The following is a 22,630-nucleotide window of genomic DNA, read 5'->3' as shown; positions in this document are numbered from 1 at the left end:
AAACTTGTTCTTACTTAATTCTATGCTATAATTTTCTACAGATTCATAATCTTGGGTAATGTTAGGTATCTCTAATACATAATACAGGAAGCAAGTGACCCAATTTTTAAAATATTGCATATTCTAGTTGGCAAATATTATTAGAATCATACTGCCTACGATTGGCATAGCTGGTTCATGATTACAGCTTTGGCTTGGGTAAACACAGAGGAGAAAAACAGCTAGCATCTTCAGAACAATCAGAACATGTACCCTTCAATCAAGTATTATACAAATTCTTGAAATAAAGTCATAAAGGAAGGTTGAGGAAAAACTAAACTATTTGCTTTCATTTACTAGAGATTTTAACAGAATGCCATTTGAGGAGATGCAAGAATGTCGCCAAGATTTCAACTGAAGTGGTAAAGGAAATCTATCTCTAGATGGATAAGGAGAACAGCTGGTTGGATTTGGTAGGCTGAGAAGTCAAAGGCTGCAAGATGGGTGGCCACAGGGGTGTCAGCTGAGATGCCACTCCAGCTTGAAAGGTAAGAGGCGCTTGGGAAAATTAAGGAGCCACATATATATATTTTTTTCTTGTTCATCTTTTCTGGTAAGGCTTTTTAAAATTTAATATTTTTTAGGTTCAGATTTTTTTTGTTTATTTAACTATTTATTGAATTTTTTTATTTCAGTGGCTCCTAGGGTACGAGTCATTTTTAGTTACATGAATAAATTGCATAGGTGAAGTCTGAGATCTTAGTGCACCATTCACCTGACTAGTGTACATTGTACCCAATAAGTAGTTTTTAATTTCTTGCCCTTCTTACACCCTCCTATTTCTGAGTCTCCAAAGTCCATTATACCACTCTGTATACCTTTGTGTACCCGTAGCTTAGCTCCCACTTATAAGTGAGAACGTATGGTATTTGGTTTTCCATTCTTGAGTTACTTAACTTAGAATAATGGCCTTCAGCTCCATCCAAGTTGCTGCAAAAGACATTATTTTGTTCTTTTTATGGCAGATTAACATTCCATAGTGTATATATAACAAAGTTTATTTATTCTCTCATTGGTTGATGGGCACTTAGGTTGGTTCTATATCTTTGCAATTGTGAATTGTGCTGCAACAAATACATGCATACAAGTGTCTGTTTGATATAATGACTTCTTTTCCTTTGGGAAGAGACCTCGTAGTGGGATTGTTGGATCAAATGGTAGATCTACTTTTAGTTCTTTAAGGAATCTCCATACTGTTTTTCCATAGTGGTTATACTAATTTACATTCCCACCAGCAGTGTAAAAGCATTCCACTTTCACCGCATCCATGCCAACATCTTTTGTTTTCTGACCTTTTAATAATGGCCATTCTTGCAGGAATAAGGTGATATCTCACTGTGTAATTTGCATTTCTCTGATGATTAATGATGTTGAGCATTTTTTCTTATGTTTACTTGTATATTCTCCTTTGAGAAATGTCTATTCATGTCATTTGCTCATTCTTTGATGGGATCATTTGTGCTTTTTTCTTGCTGATTTGTTTCAGAATCTGGATATTATTCCTTTGATGGATGCATAGTTTGCAAATATTTTCTCCCATTCTGTGGGTAGTCTGTTTACTCTGCTGATTATTTCTTTTGCTGTGCAGAAACTTTTTGCTTAATTAGGTCCAATTTAATTTGGTTTTATTGCATTTGCTTTTGGCATCTTAGTCATAAGTTACTTGCCTAGACCAATGTGTGGAAGAGTTTTTCCCAGGTTCTTTCTAGAATCTGTGTAGTTTCAGGTCTTAGATTTAAGTCTTTGATCCATCTTGAGTTGACTTTTGTATAAGGTGAGAGATAGGAGCCCAGTTTCATTCTTCTACATTTGGCTAGCCTGTTTTCCCAGCACTGTGTATTAAATAGGTCGTCCTTTCTTAGATTCAGTTTTAAGAGCAAGATTTTAACTCTTAGTTTTCATTCCAGAGCTGTAACAAATTACATCTCATATTATAAAGGAACATACTCTATGCGAAAAGATATTTATTGTAGACTTCCCTGAAAATATTTTGTTAAATAAAAGGACCCCAAAGTAATCAATGTCATCAACTCCAAATTCTATCTAAATGAACTGTAGCATAGACATAGAGACAATTGGGGAGATATTTACAGCAAATATATTAAGTCCAGGGGCTGCAGCACTGAGACACTGGGAATGGCAGCAGGAGAGGTCCCAACCTTCAGGCCTGCTCTGGGGTATGTCTCTGAGCCCTATTCCAAACCTCCTGTGCTCTTGTCTTGTTTCCAAGACTCTTCTCTAGCCCTACATTTGATTTTAATTCTGTAAACGACACAATATTCTTCCAATACATTCTGAAGTTAGCCAGAATCCATTGCTGGGTCTTGCAAACAAAAATACTGACTTTTACAACCTTCCAATCTGTCTTTTATTTCTCTGTTTTTCTTTCATCCACAAATTTCTAGATATATTCTTTTTTAATAAAAATAGTTAAGAATGATCATTCAGGTGGTTACATAGGCTTTTGTGGATTTTATAGATACACAACCATTATTAGTACAGGATACGGAATCAACGACAAAAACCAGTAGCATTATATATGCCAACAGCAAACAATCTGAAAAAGAAATCAAGGAAGCAATTCTATTTAGAAGAGCTACAAAAATTAAAATACCTAGCAATAAATTTAACCAAGGAGGTGAAGGAGTTTTACAATGAAAACTATAAAATATTAAGAAAAGAACTTGAAGAAGACACAAATAAATAGAAAGATATTCTGTGTTCATAAATTAGAAGAATTAATGTTGTTAAAACACCCACACTATAAGCAATGTACAGCTTCCTTGCAATTCTTATCAAACCACCAATGACATTCTTCACAACAATACAAAAAAAAAATCCTAAAATTTATATGAGACCACAAAATACCATGAATAGCCAAAGCAATCTTAAGCAAAAAGAACCATGCTGGAAGCATTACATTACCTGACTTCAAAATACATTATGAAGCAACAGTAACCCAAACAACATGGTACTGGCATGAAAACAGACACATGCACCAATGGAACAGAATAGAGAATCCAGAAGTAAATCCATGAATTTACAGCTGGGTCATTTTTGGCAGAAGTGCCAAGAACACACAATGGGGGAAGGACAGTCTCTTCAACAAATTGGTTCTAGGAAAACTGGATACCCACGTACAGAAGAATGCATAGACCCCTATCTCTCACCACTTACAAAAATCAACTCAAAATGGATTAAGTGCTTAACTGTAAAACCTGAAACCATGAAACTACTAGAAGAAAACATGGGGGAACACTTTTTGACATTGGTCCGGGCAAGGATTTTTTAAAGATAAGGACCCAAAGCACAGGCAACAAAAGCAAATTGGGATTATATCAAACTAAAAAGTTTCTGCACAGTGAAAGAAGGCAAAGGAAACAATCAACAGAGTGAAGAGACAACCTGTAGAATGGGAGAAAATATTTGCAAACTATGCATCTCACAGGACATTAATATCCAGAATATATAAGGAACTTAATTCAATAGCAAAATGATAATAATTTGATTAAAGAATAGTAAAAGACCTGAATAGACATTTCTCAAAAGAAGACATACAAATGGCCAACATGTGTGTGAAAACAATGCTCAACATTGCTAATCATCAGGAAAATTGAAATAAAAATGACAATGAGACATCATCTTACTCCAGTTAGAATAACTATTATCAAAAAGACAAAAATAAATGCTGAATGTAGAGAAAGGAGAATCAAACACTATATTTAAATTAATACAGCCATTATGGAAAACAATCTCAAGTTTCCTCAGAAAACTAAAATTAAAACTATCAAACTATTCATCAATCTTCCTTCTGGATATATATTCAAGGAAAGAAAATCAGTATGTTGAAGAGATATCAGCAGCACTGCCATGTTTATTGTAGCACTATTCACAATAGCCAAGATATGAAATCAACCAAAGTGTCCATCAATGGAGGAATGAATGAAGAAAACCTAATATATTCACACAATGGAATACTCTTTTGCTCTGTAAGAGAATAAAATCCTGTCATTTCTGACAACATAGATAAGCCCAGAGGACAGTATGTTAGGTCAAATAACTCATGTTCAGAAAGATAAACACCCCCATGACTTCACTTATATGTAGAATCTAAAAAAACATGATTTCATAGAGGTAGAGAGTAAAATAGCGGTTACCAGAGGCTGTGAAAAGGAGAAGAGGGGGATGGAGAGATGTTGGTCAATGATTACAAAGTTATAGTAAAACAGGAAGAAGAATGAGTTCTAGTGTTCCATTGCACAGTAGGGTGACTACAGTTAACAACATAGTGTATATTTCAAAACAACTAGAAGAGAGAGTTTCGAATGCCCTCACCACTAAGAAATGACAACATTTGAGATGATGAATATGCTAATTACCCTAATTTGATAATTACATAGTGTATACATATGTCAAAATGTCACACTGCACCCCATAAATATGTACAAGTGTTATATGTCAATTAAAAATGTAATAAAACTGAAAAAATACATGAAAAATTAGTACATTTGCTATGAGAAGATGTGTTTCACATTCCAAAGTGACTTTTAAAAACTTTTCCAAATAATAGTTATATATCAGTTAGAAGCTTCTAAATCATGTTAGTAGGCAGATTTTTTTCATACAAGGAAAGTTAATTGTACAAAAATAATTTCTTTCACAGTTAAGTTTCCTAACTATCAAACTTCCCAGCTAAGCTTTCTTCTTAAAATGTCTGTTATTATCCCAGTTAAGGAACTATATATAGGAGCTCAAATTTTCATCAGATTGATGAAATGTCAGCTCCTTCAGAGATTGGATTTTCAGTAATCCATCTGTTAAATGGTTGGATTTTTTAAAGTATGAGATTTCACAATACAAGATAAGAGGAAAATATTTAGATCCTTTAGCCATATTATTTTGACATAATGGCATATTTACTCAATAGAAGGTCTTCACAAGTAATTGTAGTTTCCATCAAGGCCAATTCTTATGCTCAGCTGTAATTACTTTGGATTTGCTGTAGTTCACATCTCATTCTCTAGCTTACTTACAAAGAAAATTGTGATTAGAATTTAGAATTTTCAAAATTGTCCTAGAAACTCTTTGCCTCTTCCTAAGGGAAGAAATTTAAATTTCTTTAAAACTGATGATTCGACTAGAAGCCTAACATGAATGCAAAGTTGGTGAGAGATCATATCAAAGTCACATAGCTAATCAGTGGCTGAATCAGGACTTTAATATAGGTCTTTTGCTCCAAGGCTGTGTTCTACTTATAGCAAAATATTGCATTTTTTTTAAGGTATCACAATTTTAGAACATTTTTTGAAAACAAACTGAAACACTCTTTTGTGAGTAAATGTAAATGTCTCAATTGCATTCTTTTTCTACTCTAAAATGCACTTACTAATTTTAGTTCCTTCAATGTTCACATATCAAGCAGCTTATGTTAGTGGACTTTAAGGTTGGATTTTAAAATATTAATGTTTAAACCAATTAAAGATGCAATAATTCAACTTGTTAGAACACTTTTTCAATAAGATTTGGGTTTCTTAAGAGCATTCTAACAGTAACAACTGATTCTTATTGTCTTTAATTTATTGAATAAATATTATTGAGAACCAATCATGGGCCAGGAACTGATCTGGGAATGTGGGATGCCTCAGATAACTGAAAAAAAACCCCACAATCTCTGCTCTCATGAAACTAATATTTTTTAAAATTATGAACAGACAATAAACAAAATGGAAATTCTTTGGAAAGTTTGAATAGAAAAGCAACATAACCTGGATTAAGTTTTTAAAAGATAGCTATAAGATAGCCATAAGTGCTGTATGGAAAGCACCCTAAGAGGGTGGGAGAAGATGAGGGTAGAAACATGAACACTGCTTGGAAACATATTACAATAGTCTATTGAGAAATGCTGGTGGTGTGGAAAAGGTGATAGCCATAAAGATCATAAGCAGGTTAGACTCAGGAAATATTTTGAGGGTAGAGCCAAGAGGATTTCCTGGCAAATAGAATGAGACGAAGGGAGGATTTAAAAATGCATCCAAGGATTTGGAGTAAACAACAGGAAGGATTAGCTGCTTTCAACAGAGATGGTAAAGAATTTGAGAAGAGTAAATGTGGGGAGAAAAGACTAAAAAACATTAAGAGCTCAGATGGGACCAATGACATATGTCTGTCTCCATGTATTTCATAAAAGAGGCCACATGCTTTTTGGTGGGGGGTCTCTTTGCAGTGAGTTGAAATGAGAATGATGAACTGTGTTTAAATGCATAACTGGGGTCAGCCAGGCACGGTGGCTCATGCCTGTAATCCCAGCACTTTTGGAGGCTGAGGTGGGTGGATCATCTGAGGTTGGGAGTTTGAGACCAGCCTGACCAACATAGAGAAACCCTGTCTCTACTAAAAATATAAAATTAGCCGGGTGTGGTGGCACATGCCTGTAATCCCAGCTACTCAGGAAGGCTGAGGCAGGAGAATCGCTTGAACCCAGGAGGCAGAGTTGCGGTTAGTCGAGATCGTGATACTGCACTCCAGCCTTGTCAACAAGAGCAAAACTCGGTCTCAAAAAAAAAAAAAAAAAAAAAAAAAGAAGGAAAAAAGAAAGAAAAAGAAAAAGAAGTAAATGAATACCTAGGGTCTAGTAAGGAAGGTCAAAGTCCTAGGAGCTAGAAGACATTTGGCTTTCAGAGACTTTTATTCATTACCATGGACAGCTTCAAACCAAAGCTGTACACCAGGGGTGTTCAATCTTTTGACTTCCCTGGGTCACACTGGAAGAAGAATTTTCTTGGGCCACACATAAAATATACCAACACTAACAATAGCTGATGAGCTTTAAACAAGTCACAAAAAAGCCTCATAATGTTTTAAGAAAGTTTATGAATTTCTGTTGGGCCACATTCAAAGGCATCCTGGACTGCATGTAGCCTGCAGGCCACAGATTGGACAAGCTTGTTCTAGACTGTCAATGAACTAAACCAGAGGTTCGGTAATCCTATTGTGGAAATTATCCATTTATTTACCTCCACATTCACCAATTCACTAATTTACTCAATTGCCCATTCATGAGGGCAACAAAAACAAAGCACAGTCTTTTTTCTCAAGGAAGAGAAATATAGAAAAGCAAACAAATGAAAATAAATATCTCTGTTTTATTAATTGGACCTTATGATGTATAACAGCTTTTTCTTCCAAAATTTTATATAACATATACTTAAGAAATACATAAATTACCTATAAATTTCTTAATGTTTATAATTAAAATGTTTTTGTAATCGTTAAAATTTCAGTTCAAACATGTTATGAATTTGGTGAATCTCTCCAAAAGCAAACAACTGTGCCCGGAGTTTTTTCCTTCTGGTGGGTTTGTGGTCTCATTGACTTCAGGAATGAAGCTGTGGACCTTTGCAGTGAGTGTTACAGCTCTTAAAGGTGGTGTGGACCCAAAGAGTGAGGAGCAGCAAGATTTATTGCAAAGAGTGAAAGAACAAAGCTTCCACAGCATGGAACGGCACCCGAGCAGGTTGCTGTTGCTGGCTGGGGTGGCCAGCTTTTATTCCCTTATTTGTCCCCTCCCACATCCTGCTGATTGGTCCACTTTACAGAGTGCTGATTTGTCCATTTTATAGAGTGCTGATTGGTCAATTTTACAGAGTGCTGGTTGGTCCATTTTACAGAATGCTGATTGGTCCATTTTACAAACCTCTAGCTAGCCACAGAGTGCTGATTGGTGCATTTTACAATCCTCTTGTAAGACAGAAAAGTTCTCCAAGTCCCCAACCTACCCGGAAGTCCAACTGGCTTCACCTCTCAATCCCCCCTCTAAACAGGACACCCCAACTGCTGTTGGGAACTGGGCAATGACCACTCTAGCTACTTCCTGTTGGATAGGGGCAAAGGAGGAGCTCTGCAGTTGTAGTGTCCTCCAGAGGGGAACATTCTAGGTCAGTCAAAGCCCCAGTGGGTTGATCCAGGGGTCCTCAGCAGAAGTTGTTAGTTGAGCTCATTTGGGGTTCCATTTGTAAGAGCATCTGTAGCTTGATGGCCTTGATCCTGGAGGAAACAAATTTGACAAGGAAGTTAAAAATGCAAGGTCCAAAGGTGAGTAATAGCAAGATGGCTGTCACAGGACCTAGAAAGGGGAGAAGCCATGTGGCCCAACTCCAGAGGTTGGTATAAGAGTGTGAAAGGCATTGTCTGATTTCAGAAGCCTTTTCCTGTGAATGCTGGGCGGCATCTCATACTATTCCTGACTGGTTAGTGTAAAAGCAACACTCTTCCTCTAAGAAGGTGCAGAGTCCTCCTTTCTCAGTAATGAGGAGATCTAGGCCTCAGCGGTTTTGGAGAATCGCTGCTGCCAAAGAGTCTACTTGGGATTGTAGAGTAAGGATAGATTTTGTTATTTCTTGCAAACTTTTGAGAGTGTGTGGTAGTAGGATAATGAAGTAGATAAATCTGCTATTCTGGTTCCTGCAGGAGTGGCCATTCCTAACCCTATAAGTAGGGATATTAGTTGTACGGCCCTGCGCTGATAGGACTTGAGCTTTACGGGGAACTGATAGGGTCTGATTTTCTGGGGCAATGTTAATGTTGGGACTTAGGAAGACTAAGGTGTGGGTGCCTATCCAGTTGGTGGGGAGGCAGATATATGTTGAAGCTCCACATAAGAAGAATATGCCTTGGCTGGGTAGACAGAAAAGTACCCTGGCTTCTCTCTCTTTCCCCCTCTCTCTGACTTTCCGTCAGTGTCTCTCTCTCTTTCTGACTCCTTCTTTGTTTCTCTGTCTTTTCCTCTCTCTCTCTCTTTCTCTCTGACTCCTTCTTTGTTTCTCTGTCATTAACCACCCCAAGGGGAGAAAACTATGACCCCATTCTGTTTCAGTCGGGGAATACTGGGACTTAACTTGGAAAGGGTTGTCCCATACCAAGGGTCCTTCCATAGGTATTCCTAATGTGAGGTTCCACCTGGCAGCAATTTTGGCCTCAGCGTCTGCCTGATGGTTTCCTTCTGACTTTTCTCCTTCACCTTTTTGATGGCTTTGGCAGTGTAAGACTGCCACCTCCTTGGGTTTTTGCACTGTGTGCAATAACTCCATGATTTCCTTGTGGTATTTAATAGAGGTTCCCCCAGAGGTTAGGAGCTCCCTTTCTTTCCATATTACACCATGGGCAAGTATGCTATCTGTATACACATATTTATTCTTTTTCCCTTTCCCAGTTCTAAGTCTTGGGTAAGCACCACTAGTTCTGCTAACTGGGCACTGGTCCCTGGGGGAAGAGGCTTAGTTTCAAGTGCTTACTAACTATGGCATGGCATAACCTGCCCTTTGTATCCCATTCTCCACAAGTGAACTTCCATCGGTATATAGGTTAAGGTCAGGATTAGCTAAGGGGACTTCTAAGAGATCCTCTCAGGCGGCATAAATCTGGACTATAATTTGTTGGCAGTCATGCTCGATTGGTTCTCCATCCTCTGGGAGAAAACTGGCAGGGTTGAGGGCCACACATGTGTGTATTTGAAGCAATGGTCCCTCAAGGAGCAGCACCTGGTATCCAAGCAGGCAGTTTTCTGATAACCATAAACTTCCTTTGGCACCTAGTATGTCATTTGCATCGTGAGTAGTCCAGACAGTGAGATTCTTTCTTTGTATTATTTTGACAGCCTCTGATACTAAGACAACCACCACCACAACTGCTCCTAAACAGTGAGGCCAGCATTTTGCAACTATATTGATTTCCTTACTTAGGTATGCACCTGGTTGTGGGATTGTTTCACGAGTCTAAGTAAGGACTCCAAGAGCTATTCCTGCTCTCTCTGTTACATGTAAAGAGAAGTTTTTTCCTATGGGAAGGCTTAAGTCTGGAGCTTGTACTTGGGCCTGCTTTAAGGTTTTCAAGGCTGTTTCTGCCTCTGTTTTCCACTCTACTAGATGAGTATTTGCCCTCTGGGTTTCCTTGATTAGAGTATAGAGGGGTCTGGCTATCTCACTGTATCTGGGGATCCATAGTTGGCAAAAGCTGGTGATTCCAAGGAACCCCCATAACTGTTTTAATGTCTTAGGGTGAGGATAAGCCAGTATAGGCTGTATTTGTTCCTTGCTGAGGGCCCTGGTTTCTCTGGCTAAAATTAGGCCTAGATATTTGACTTGTAGGCAGAGTTGGGCCTTCAATTTAGATGCCTTGTACCCTTGATTAGCTAGAAAGTTTAATAGATCTAGAGTAGCCTGCTGGCATGGGGCTTCTGAACTCATAGCCAAAAGAAAATCATCCACATACTGAAGGACTAGAGTGCCTGGACTTGAGAAGTGGCCTAGATCTTGGGCCTGCCTGACCAAACAGATGAGGGCTATCCCTAAACCCTTGGGGCAAGACCATCCATGTAAGTTGGGATGTGTGGTCTATGGAATCCGTGAAAGCAAAGAGAAACTGGGAGTCGAAGTGCAGGGGAATACAGAAGAAGGCATCCTTGAGGTCCAGACAGTGAACCGTTCTGCTTCCTCTGGTATTTGAGAGAGTAGGATATAGGGGTTGGGTACAACTGGATATAGAGGAATTACTGCCTCATGATGAGTCTAAGATCTTGCACTAGTCTCCACTGACCATTCCATTTTTGTACTCCTAGAATTGGGGTGTTGCAGGGACTGCTGCATTTTCTTACTAAGCCTTGAGCTTTAAAATGTCTAACAATATCCTGTAATCCTTTATGAGCTTGAGGCCTTAACGGATATTGCCTTTGATAAGGAAAAGTGGTGGGATCTTTTAGCTTGATTTGGACCGGGTGGACATTTTTTTGCCCTTCCAAATTGTCCTTCCAATGCCCAGGCTTCAGGGTTGATTCCCTCCTCAAGCAGGGGACCACAAATGGGTAACTTGTTCCCCATATTCATGTGATAATGGCTCCAACTTTGGCAAATATATCCATCCCTAACAAGTGTGTGGGACTTTCTGGCAAAACAAGAAAGTCGTGTGAAAAGAACAAAGTCTCCCAATTACAACTGAGGAGGTGGGAGAAATACCTGGTTACAGGCTGTCCCAGTATTCCTTGGGTGGTAACGGAACTTGAGGACAGCTGTCCAGGATAGGAGATTAACACTGAGAAAGTCATGCCAGTGTCCAGGAGGAAGTCAATTTCCTGGCCCTCAATGATTAAACATACCCAAACCTCAGTGAAGCTTGAGCTGGTGCTTGCCCCAGGCACCTTCAGTCCTATTGTTGGATCATCTGGTTGGGGGCTTCTGGCCCAGAGAACCTGTTTCCTCTGGGCCAGTGCGCCTTCCAGTGATTGCCTCAGCATAGTGGACATGGGCGAGGGGGCAGCTTGTTTCTTGTTGGACAATCTTTTTTAAAGTGTCCTTGCAAACCACACTGATAACAAGCCTTACTGGGTGATTGGCCTGCTCCACTTTCTGTCCTCTCTGAACCACTAAGGTTTGTTTGTCTGATTGCCATGACAAAGGCTGTGGCCTTTCTCTGATCTCACTTTTCCTTTTTGGCCTGTTCCTCTTGGTCCCTATTATAGAACACTGAGGTTGCCAGGTTTAGTAATGCCTCCAGATTTTGTTCAGGGCCCAGGGCTTGCATTTGGAGCTTTCGCTTGATATCTGCAGCTGATTGGGTAATAAACTTATCTTTGAGGATCAATTGACCCTTGAGCAAGTCATGTGGCAGGGAGTATATTTTATTAAGGCCTCCTATAGCCACTTGAGGAAGGTAGAAGGATTTTCTTCCTTTCCCTGAGTTATGGTGGACATCATTGAATAACTCATGGGCTTTTTCCTAATTCTCCTTAGTCCTTCTAGAACACAGGTCAACAGATGTTTGTGACTCCAGTCCCCATGATCTGAGTCGAGGTCCCAGTGGAGATCCATTCTAGGGATGGCTTGCTGACTGGTAGTGAATTTGTCCCTTTCTTCAGCTGTCATTCTATCATTTACTTGACTAAGATACCAGGTGTCTCCAAACTCTTGAGCTGCAGCTAAAAACATTATTTTCATTAAAGGTCAGGGTTTGGTCTAAAAATAGCATGACATCGCTCCAAGTGAGGTCGAAGGTTTGCCCTAGATCCTGTAGGACATCTATGTACCTATCAGGATCATCTGAAAACTTCCCCAGGTCTACGTTGATCTGCTTTAAATCAGAGAGGGAAAAGGGGACAGGTACCTGGTTTGGGCCAAATTCCCCTCCCACTACAGCTTGAAGGGGACATAACTGATAGCCTGGGGTTTTTGTGGTCCTTTGGAGATTTCTTTGCTTGTTTCCTTCTGGGCAGGGGAGATTAGAGGAGGCTTATCATTAATAGGAAGGTAAGCTATAGGAAGGCTAGGATATGGAGGTAAGCTGAGAGGTCCTCCTGTGGGATGTAAATTGCAAGCTTTGCATAGTTGTGGATTATCCTTCAATGAAAAGAAAGCTTGGACATAAGGTATTTCACTCCATTGGGTTTCCTTCTAACAGAATAGGTCAAGCTGCAGGATAGTATTATAATTTATACTTCCCTCAGGTGGCCATTTTTCCCCATCAGAAAGAGAATCCTGGGGCCAGGCTGTAGTGCAGAAAAAAATGAGCCACCTCTTTCTCAGAGTTTGGGGGTCAATGACTTAGGATGCATTTCAAGGGTGAACCTGCTAATGCCTGAGTGTTTCTCATCTGAAAGAAAAAATGGCCCATGGTTTTGATTTTTTTCCCCCCACTCGATCCCCCACCCAAAAACCACAATGGTCCCTGGACACTGCTGATTGGAATAGTTGCACTTACTGATGCAGCAGCAGAAATACTAGTTTTCCTCCTAGACCACAAGGGGGACTGAAGAAGGTTGGATTTAGTGGCCCTTACTCACACATTCTTGAAAACCTGTTAGAGCCCTCAGTGTTTTCTAGGTGCCTAAGGAAAGAAACAGAGTCCTGAAATTTATACTAGAAATCATTCCTACAGGAGAAACTAGAAAAGCACTAGAATCACGGAGTGGTTTTTAGAAGTGGGACTAGCCTCAAAGAAGAGAGGCAGGAGGAAGTTTATCTGACAGGCATTAGGACCCAGGAGGCAAGGGTCAGGATAGATAGGATAGATGGGTGAGTCTTGCTTGGGCGATGTGACTTTGACAGTTCTGCTCATGGCTACGGGGTCAACCAACTTTTTGTCAGGACCCCAGAGCTGAATGGCTTTCCTCTCTGTCAGCCCTCAGCTCAGCCCAGAAGTATGGGAAAAGAGGAAGCTGGTTCCAGACAAACCAACGCTACCAACTCCAAAGAGTTGGGAGTTGTTAGAGAGCCCTTTCCCAGAAAGCCTGACACTTGTGTCTTTAGTCTGGTGGTCAGGCTAGTCACTTTTAACTGGCTGACAGGTGCCCAGTGTTTAACCTCCAAATTCCAAGGAAAAATAGGACAGAAAAGCAAGTGAAAGGGATCCAATGTTATTCACCACTTGGCAATAGTCCCTTCATGATCACCAAGATGTGTCCAGAGTTTGTTCCTTCTGGTGGGTTTGCAGTCTTGCTAACTTCAGGAATGAAGCTGCAGACCTTCATGGTGAGTGTTACAGCTGGGTGCTGTGGACCCAAAGAGTGAGGAGCAGCAAGATTTATTGTGAAGAGTGAAAGAACAAAGCTTCCACAGGGTGAAAGGGCACTCGAGTGGGTTGCTCTTGCTGACTGGGATGGCCAGCTTTTATTCCCTTATTTGTCCCCACCCACATCCTGCTGATTGGTCAATTTTACAGAGTGCTGATTGGTCCATTTTACAAACCTCTAGCTGGCCACAGAGCACTGATTGGTGCATTTTTACAGCACACAGACTGACACATTTTACAAACCTTTAGCTAGACACAGAGCACTGATGGGTGCGTTTTACAATCCTAGCTACAGAGTGCTGATCAGTGCATTTTACAATCCTTGTAAGAGAGAAAAGTTCTCCAAGTCTCCACGTGACCCAAAAGTTCAGGTGGCTTCACCTCTTACAACTACAGGTTGAGCATACCTAATCCCAAAATCTAAAATTTAAAATGCTCCAAAATCCGAACGTTTTGAGTGCTGACATGATGCCACCAGTGGCAAATTTCACATTTGACCTTGTGACAGTTCACAGCCATAACTTTATTTTATGCACAAATATTATTTTAAATATTTCAGAAAATCCTGCCTTCAGCCTATATATAAGGTATCTATGAGACACAAATAATTGTATGATTGAAGTAAATAGTGGCAAGATTGCCAAATAGGAACAGCTCCAGTCTCCAACTCCGAGCGCGAGCGACACAGAAGACCGGTGATTTCTGCATTTTCAACTGAGACTCCACCTCTGGGGACAGGGCACAGCTAAAAAACAACAGGGGAAGCAGCAGAGGCCTGTGCAGACACGAACGACTCTGTCTGACAGCTTCGAAGAGAGCAGTGGATCTCCCAACATGGAGGTTGAGACCTGAGAACGGACAGACTGCCTGCTCAAGTGGGTCCCTGACCCCTGAGTAGCCTAACTGGGAGACATGGCACACTAGGGGCAGTCTGACACCCCACACCTCACAGGGTGGAGTACACCCCTGAGAGGAAGCTTCCAAAGTAAGAATCAGACAGGTACACTCGCTGTTCAGCAATATTCTATCTTCTGCAACCTCTGCTGCTGATACCCAGGCAAACAGGGTCTGGAGTGGACCTCAAGCAATCTCCAACAGACCTATAGCAGAGGGTCCTGACTGTCAGAAGGAAAACTATCAAACAGGAAGGACACCTATACCAAAACCCCATCAGTATGTCACCATCATCAAAGACCAGAGACAGATAAAACCACAAAGATGGGGAAAAAGCAGGGTAGAAAAGCTGGAAATTCAAAAAATAAGAGCGCATCTCCCCCTGCAAAGGAGCGCAGCCCATCGCCAGCAACAGATCAAAGCTGCTCAGAGAATGACTTCGACGAGATGAGAGAAAAAGGCTTCAGTCCATCAAACTTATCAGAGCTAAAGGAGGAATTACGTACCCAGCGCAAAGAAACTAAAAATCTTGAAAAAAGAGTGGAAGAATTGACAGCTAGACTAATTAATACAGAGAATATCATAAACAAAATGACAGAGATGAAAACCATGACACGAGAAATACGTGACAAATGCACAAGCTTCAGTAACCGACTCAATCAACTGGAAGAAAGAGTATCAGCGATTGAGGATCAAATGAATGAAATGAAGCGAGAAGAGAAACCAAAAGAAAAAAGAAGAAAAAGAAATGAACAAAGCCTGCAAGAAGTATGGGATTATGTAAAAAGACCAAATCTACATCTGATTGGGGTGCCTGAAAGTGAGGGGGAAAATGGAACCAAGTTGGAAAACACTCTTCAGGATATCATCCAGGAGAATTTCCCCAACCTAGTAGGGCAGGCCAACATTCAAATTCAGGAAATACAGAGAACGCCACAAAGATACTCCTCCAGAAGAGCAACTCCAAGACACATAATTGCCAGATTCACCAAAGTTGAAATGAAGGAAAGAATCTTAAGGGCAGCCAGAGAGAAAGGTCGGGTTACCCACAAAGGGAAGCCCATCAGACTAACAACAGATCTCTCGACAGAAACTCTACAAGCCAGAAGAGAGTGGGGGCCAATATTCAACGTTCTTAAAGAAAAGAATTTTCAACCCTGAATTTCATATCCAGCCAAACTAAGTTTCATAAGTGAAGGAGAAATAAAATCCTTTACAGATAAGCAAATGCTTAGAGATTTTGTCACCACCAGGAATGCCTTACAAGAGACCCTGAAGGAAGCCCTAAACTTGGAAAGGAACAACCCATACCAGCCACTGCAAAAACATGCCAAAATGTAAAGACCATTGAGGCTAGGAAGAAACTGCATCAAATAACAAGCAAAATAACCAGTTAATATCATAATGGCAAGATCAAGTTCACACATAACAATATTAACCTTAAATGTTAATGGACTAAATGCTCCAATTAAAAGACACAGACTGGCAAAATGGACAAAGAGTCAAGACCCATCAGTCTGCTGTATTCAGGAGACCCATTTCACATGCAGAGACATACATAGGCTCAAAATAAAGGGATGGAGGAAGATCTACCAAGCAAATGGAAAACAAAAAAAAGCAGGGGTTGCAATCCTAGTCTCTGATAAAACAGACTTTAAACCATCAAAGATCAAAAGAGACAAAGAAGGCCATTACATAATGGTAAAGGGATCAATTCAACAGGAAGAGCTAACTATCCTAAATATATATGCACCCAATACGGGAGCACCCAGATTCATAAAGCAAGTCCTTAGAGACTTACAAAGAGACTTAGACTCCCATACAATAATAATGGGAGACTTCAACACTCCACTGTCAACATTAGACAGATCAATGAGACAGAAAGTTAACAAGGATATCCAGGAATTGAACTCATCTCTGCACCAAGCAGACCTAATAGACATCTATAGAACTCTCCACCCCAAATCAACAGAATATACATTCTTCTCAGCACCACATCGTACTTATTCCAAAATTGACCACATAATTGGAAGTAAAGCACTCCTCAGCAAATGGACAAGAACAGAAATTCTAACAAACTGTCTCTCAGACCACAGGGCAATCAAGCTACAACTCAGGACTAAGAAACTCAATCAAAACCGCTCAACTACATGGAAACTGAACAACCTGCTCCTGAATGACTACTGGGTACACAACGAAATGAAAGCAGAAATAAAGATGTTCTTTGAAACCAATGAGAACAAAGATACAACATACCAGAATCTCTGGGACACATTTAAAGCAGTGTGTAGAGGGTAATTTATAGCACTAAATGCCCACAAGAGAAAGCAGGAAAGATCTAAAATTGACACTCTAACATCACAATTAAAAGAACTAGAGAGGCAAGAGCAAACACATTCAAAAGCTAGCAGAAGGCAAGAAATGACTAAGATCAGAGAAGAACTGAAGGAGATAGAAACACAAAAAACCCTTCAAAAAATCAATGAATCCAGGAGTTGGTTTTTTGAAAAGATCAACAAAATTGATAGACTGCTAGCAAGACTAATAAAGAAGAAAAGAGAGAAAAATCAAATAGATGCAATAAAAAATGATAAAGGGGATATCACCACCGACCCCACAGAAATACAAACTACCATCAGAGAATACTATAAACACCTCTACGCAAATAAACTAGAAAATCTAGAAGAAATGGATAATTTTCTGGACACTTACACTCTCCCAAGACTAAACCAGGAAGAAGTTGAATCCCTGAATACACCAATAGCAGGCTCTGAAATTGAGGCAACAATCAATAGCCTACCCAACAAAAAGTCCAGTACCAGATGGATTCACAGCTGAATTCTACCAGAGGTACAAGGAGGAGCTGGTACCATTCCTTCTGAAACTATTCCATTCAATAGAAAAAGAGGGAATCCTCCCTAACTCATTTTATGAGGCCAACGTCATCCTGATACCAAAGCCTGGCAGAGACACAACAAAAAAAGAGGATTTTAGACCAGTATCCCTGATGAACATCGATGCAAAATTCCTCAATAAAATACTGGCAAACTGGATTCAGCAGCACATCAAAAAGCTTATCCACCATGATCAAGTGGGCTTCATCCCCGGGATGCAAGGCTGGTTCAACATTCGCAAATCAATAAACGTAATCCAGCATATAAACAGAACCAAAGACAAGAACCACATGATTATCTCAATAGATGCAGAAAAGGCTTTTGACAAAATTCAACAGCCCTTCATGCTAAAAACGCTCAACAAATTCGGTATTGATGGAACGTACCTCAAAATAATAAGAGCTATTTATGACAAACCCACAGCTAATATCATACTGAATGGGCAAAAACTGGAAAAATTCCCTTTGAACACTGTCACAAGACAGGGATGCCCTCTCTCACCACTCCTATTCAACATAGTGTTGGAAGTTCTGGCTAGGGCAATCAGGCAAGAGAAAGAAATCAAGGGTATTCAGTTAGGAAAAGAAGAAGTCAAATTGTCCCTGTTTGCAGATGACATGATTGTATATTTAGAAAACCCCATTGTCTCAGCCCAGAATCTCCTTAAGCTGATAAGCAACTTCAGCAAAGTCTCAGGATACAAAATTAATGTGCAAAAATCACAAGCATTCTTATACACCAGTAACAGACAAACAGAGAGCCAAATCATGAATGAACTTCCATTCACAATTGCTTCAAAGAGAATAAAATACCTAGGAATCCAACTTACAAGGAATGTCAAGGACCTCTTCAAGGAGAACTACAAACCACTGCTCAGTGAAATCAAAGAGGACACAAACAAATGGAAGAACATACCATGCTCATGGATAGGAAGAATCAATATCGTGAAAATGGCCATACTGCCCAAGGTTATTTATAGATTCAATGCCATTCCCATCAAGCTACCAATGAGTTTCTTCACAGAATTGGAAAAAACAGCTTTAAAGTTCATATGGAAGCAAAAAAGAGCCCGCATTGCCAAGACAATCCTAAGTCAAAAGGACAAAGCTGGAGGCGTCACGCTACCTGACTTCAAACTATACTACAAGGCTACAGTAACCAAAACAGCATGGTACTGGTACCAAAACAGAGCTATAGACCAATGGAACAGAACAGAGTCCTCAGAAATAATACCACACATCTACAGCCATCTGATCTTTGACAAACCTGAGAGAAACAAGAAATGGGGAAAGGATTCCCTATTTAATAAATGGTGCTGGGAAAATTGGCTAGCCTTACGTAGAAAGCTGAAACTGGATCCTTTCCTTACTCCTTATACGAAAATTAATTCAAGATGGATTAGAGACTTAAATGTTAGACCTAATACCATAAAAACCCTAGAAGAAAACCTAGGTAGTACCATTCAGGACATAGGCATGTGCAAGGACTTCATGTCTAAAACACCAAAAGCAACGGCAGCAAAAGCCAAAATTGACAAATGGGATCTCATTAAACTAACGAGCTTCTGCACAGCAAGAGAAACTACCATCAGAGTGAACAGGCAACCTACAGAATGGGAGAAATTTTTGCAATCTACTCATGTGACAAAGGGCTAATATCCAGAATCTACAAAGAACTCAAACAAATTTACAAGAAAAAAACAAACAACCCCATCAAAAAGTGGGCGAAGGATATGAACAGACATTTCTCAAAAGAAGACATTCATACAGCCAACAGACACATGAAAAAATGCTCATGATCACTCGCCATCAGAGAAATGCAAATCAAAACCACAATGAGATACCATCTCACACCAGTTAGAATGGCAATCATTAAAAAATCAGGAAACAACAGGTGTTGGAGAGGATGTGGAGAAATAGGAACACTTTTACACTGTTGGTGGGATTGTAAACTAGTTCAACCATTATGGAAAACAGTATGGCAATTCCTCAAGAATCTAGAACTAGATGTACCATATGACCCAGCCATCCCACTACTGGGTATATACCCAAAGGATTATAAATTATTCTACTACAAAGACATATGCACACGTATGTTTATTGCGGCACTATTCACAATAGCAAAGACTTGGAATCAACCCAAATGTCCATCTGTGACAGACTGGATTAAGAAAATGTGGCACATATACACCATGGAATACTATGCAGCCATAAAAAAGGATGAGTTTGCGTCCTTTGTAGGGACATGGATGCAGCTGGAAACCATCATTCTTAGCAAACTATCACAAGAAGAGAAAACCAAACACCGCATGTTCTCACTCATAGGTGGGAACTGAACAATGAGATCACTTGGACTCGGGAAGGGGAACATCACACACTGGGGCCTATCATGGAGAGGGAGGAGGGGGGAGGGATTGCATGGGGGAGTTATACATGATATAAATGATGAATTGATGGGTGCTGATGAGTTGATGGGTGCAGCACACCAACATGGCACAAGTATACATATGTAACAAACCTGCACGTTATGCACATGTACCCTAGAACTTGAAGTATAATAAGAATAAAATAATAATAATAATAATAATAATAATAATAATAATTGTATGATTAAACTTGGAACCCATTACCAAGGCATCTCATTATTTATATGCAAGTATTTTAAGATAAAAAAATAGAAATTTAAAACATTTCTGGCCCAAGCATTTTGGATAAGGTATATTCAACCTGTATTATGTAATGTCTTTGCCTCACTTTGCATTTGAGTTCTCTATTAATTTTCTGAGGCTTCCATAACAAAATAGCATAAACTGCATGGCTTAGAACAAAGAAATGTATTATCCCACAGTTCTGAAGGTCAGAATTCCAAAATCAATGTATTGGCAAGTTTATCCTCCTTCTGCAGGTGTAGGGAAGGACACTTTTCAGGTCTCTCTCCTAGCTTCTAGTAGTTCTGGGCTCCTGGCTGCATAGTTCCAATCTTCACATGGTATTCTGTCTGCATGTGAATCTGTGCCCAAATTTCCCTCTTATCTAAAATAGAGACATCAGTCATATGGATTAGGAACCCACCCTACTCCAATATGACTTTATCTTAACTAATTACAACTGCAATGCCCTTATTTCCAAACAAGGTCACATTCTGGGGCACTTGGGCTTAGGATTTCAACTTAGAATTTTGGGGTAACACAATTCAACCCACAACAAGTTCATAATATTGTTGGTGTCAAGTGATGACCAAAATTTACAATGTTTCTTTATTGAGGTCCATGGACTCCTGTGTCAGCAGATTTCTTTCCATGTCCACAGGTCCCAAGTTATAAAATACAGGTGTACAGAGACTTCCACTTTAGACACAGGCTCTTGGGGGGTAATATTAGAAGGAATTGAGCTCTTTTATTGAGCTATAATAGCTGTATTAATTGTGGCTCAGAACAAGCTCAAGGATGCCAAAATCAAGAGTCACATTAATCAAGCTCCCCCCCAGCTTGGTCGTGGAAGATAGTATGTGAGGGTAAACTGAGGCAGTAAATAATAATTGAGGCCAGGCACTCAGCGATGTCATTCTGCTAAACCCGGTCAAACACCCAGGAAATAGGTGTTGGAGTAGGGTGAAACCAGATGATAAGTGAAGCTGTAGTGCCAGAGAGTGGAGATGCTGGGGTGATATTTAAACCTAGGAAACACTGAATGAATTCTTCCCTACCTGAGGTTATCTTACACGCCAAATCCTGAGCCTTTAACTCCACACATTTCTCTAATCGTTGGAACCATGTGGGATCTCCAAGGAGTCCATGCAAGAGCCTTGAGGGCTTTTGAGCACCCTATGTACAGTTTTCTCCCAATGTGGTAGAGCTTCACGGTCTCTGTTTCAGAACATAACCCTCACTTGAGGAGGGTCACGGGGGCTAGCAATGGTTCTCCTTTTCACTGTTAGGATTTCACATTTAAAAATTGTTGAACCTAACGAGAAGACAAGTGTTATGGCTCATTCCATTTTTCCTGAAGCCATTTGAACAAATATTTCTTTAGATTGGTTAAAAGTCCAAGGTAAGCCTGAAATGTAACAGTTACAGCACTAAAAATGCTATACAATCTTTCATTTGCAAGTAAAGATAGTAATACATGTTAAGAACAAAAAGAAAAATCCAACTCTGAGCTGTTTACAAGAAACCCAGTAAAAATAAGTTGTCACAGAAAGGATAAAAAGAGTGGCTGAGTAAAAGCACTGTTCTTTATTACAGAATAACATTATTTTCTTCTGTAATAAAGAAATATTAAAGTTTTTTAAAAGTTTCTTATCAATCAATATTGGTTACATAAATATTAAATTTAGAGCAGAACAGTTTATTTGCCTACCATTTGTTAAAGGACATTGGCTGGTCAATGTTAGCTGATATTTACCTAATCCTAGTTAAAAATCTAAAATTCTGAACTGGAAAATACTTTATATTATTATTTGTGTTAAGTTGAAAAATAAGTTTTCATGTTCTGTGGGGAACATTTTGTTCCTAAAAATCCATTTGCCATTGCTGTTAGAAACTATGAAAATGTTAACAAGGTTTTCAGAGTATGCTAATGTGCTGTCTGTTGAAGAGGAACGTAATGTGACTGACCTAAGGTGCAAGCTTTGAGTGGCTGGAACAATCACATTTTTCTGGCAATAGCACACATAGCATGGGTGTTTAGAGTTTTCTTTTTGAGAGGCCCCTTAGTGGGATTCAGTGGAGTTCACACCCAGACAGTTGACTGCTCAGAGGTAGACATCCACAGGTATAAATGAGTGGAATGTGTTCTGATGTAACCTATTGAAGGGAACATATGCCTCACACATTCCAGATGGGTGCAAAGGGCAACTACACAGCCTGGAGAGCCCTTAGGGCCCAGGGATGGGGGCTATTCTGCTGTCAAATATTTTTCAAAGTTCTATCCCTACGCCTTCATATTTGTACTCTTCAAGGACACATTTTGGTAAACCACAGGACTTCGTATATCCATACATGTTTGGTCTTATTTTTTTGTCTGCACTCTTATAAAACCAGACATCCATGACAAAGACCAGGTTACTTCACCTGAAATTGGATGCACCATTTTGACCTCAGTTGCATGGGTCTCATCAGTTGATAATACATTCAGTGAGGCCTAAGGTCATGGGTATCAACCTGCACCAAGGAAAACCTGTGCAAGCAGTTCTCAAAGTATGATCTGTGGAACCCCCATGGAATTCACAAAGTCAAACTACTTTTGTAA

This window comes from Rhinopithecus roxellana, chromosome 9 (assembly GCF_007565055.1).
Source record: "Rhinopithecus roxellana isolate Shanxi Qingling chromosome 9, ASM756505v1, whole genome shotgun sequence".
NCBI classification, from domain to species: domain Eukaryota; kingdom Metazoa; phylum Chordata; class Mammalia; order Primates; family Cercopithecidae; genus Rhinopithecus; species Rhinopithecus roxellana.
The sequence above is the reverse complement of the archived record's forward strand: the minus strand, read 5'-3'. Positions refer to the sequence as shown.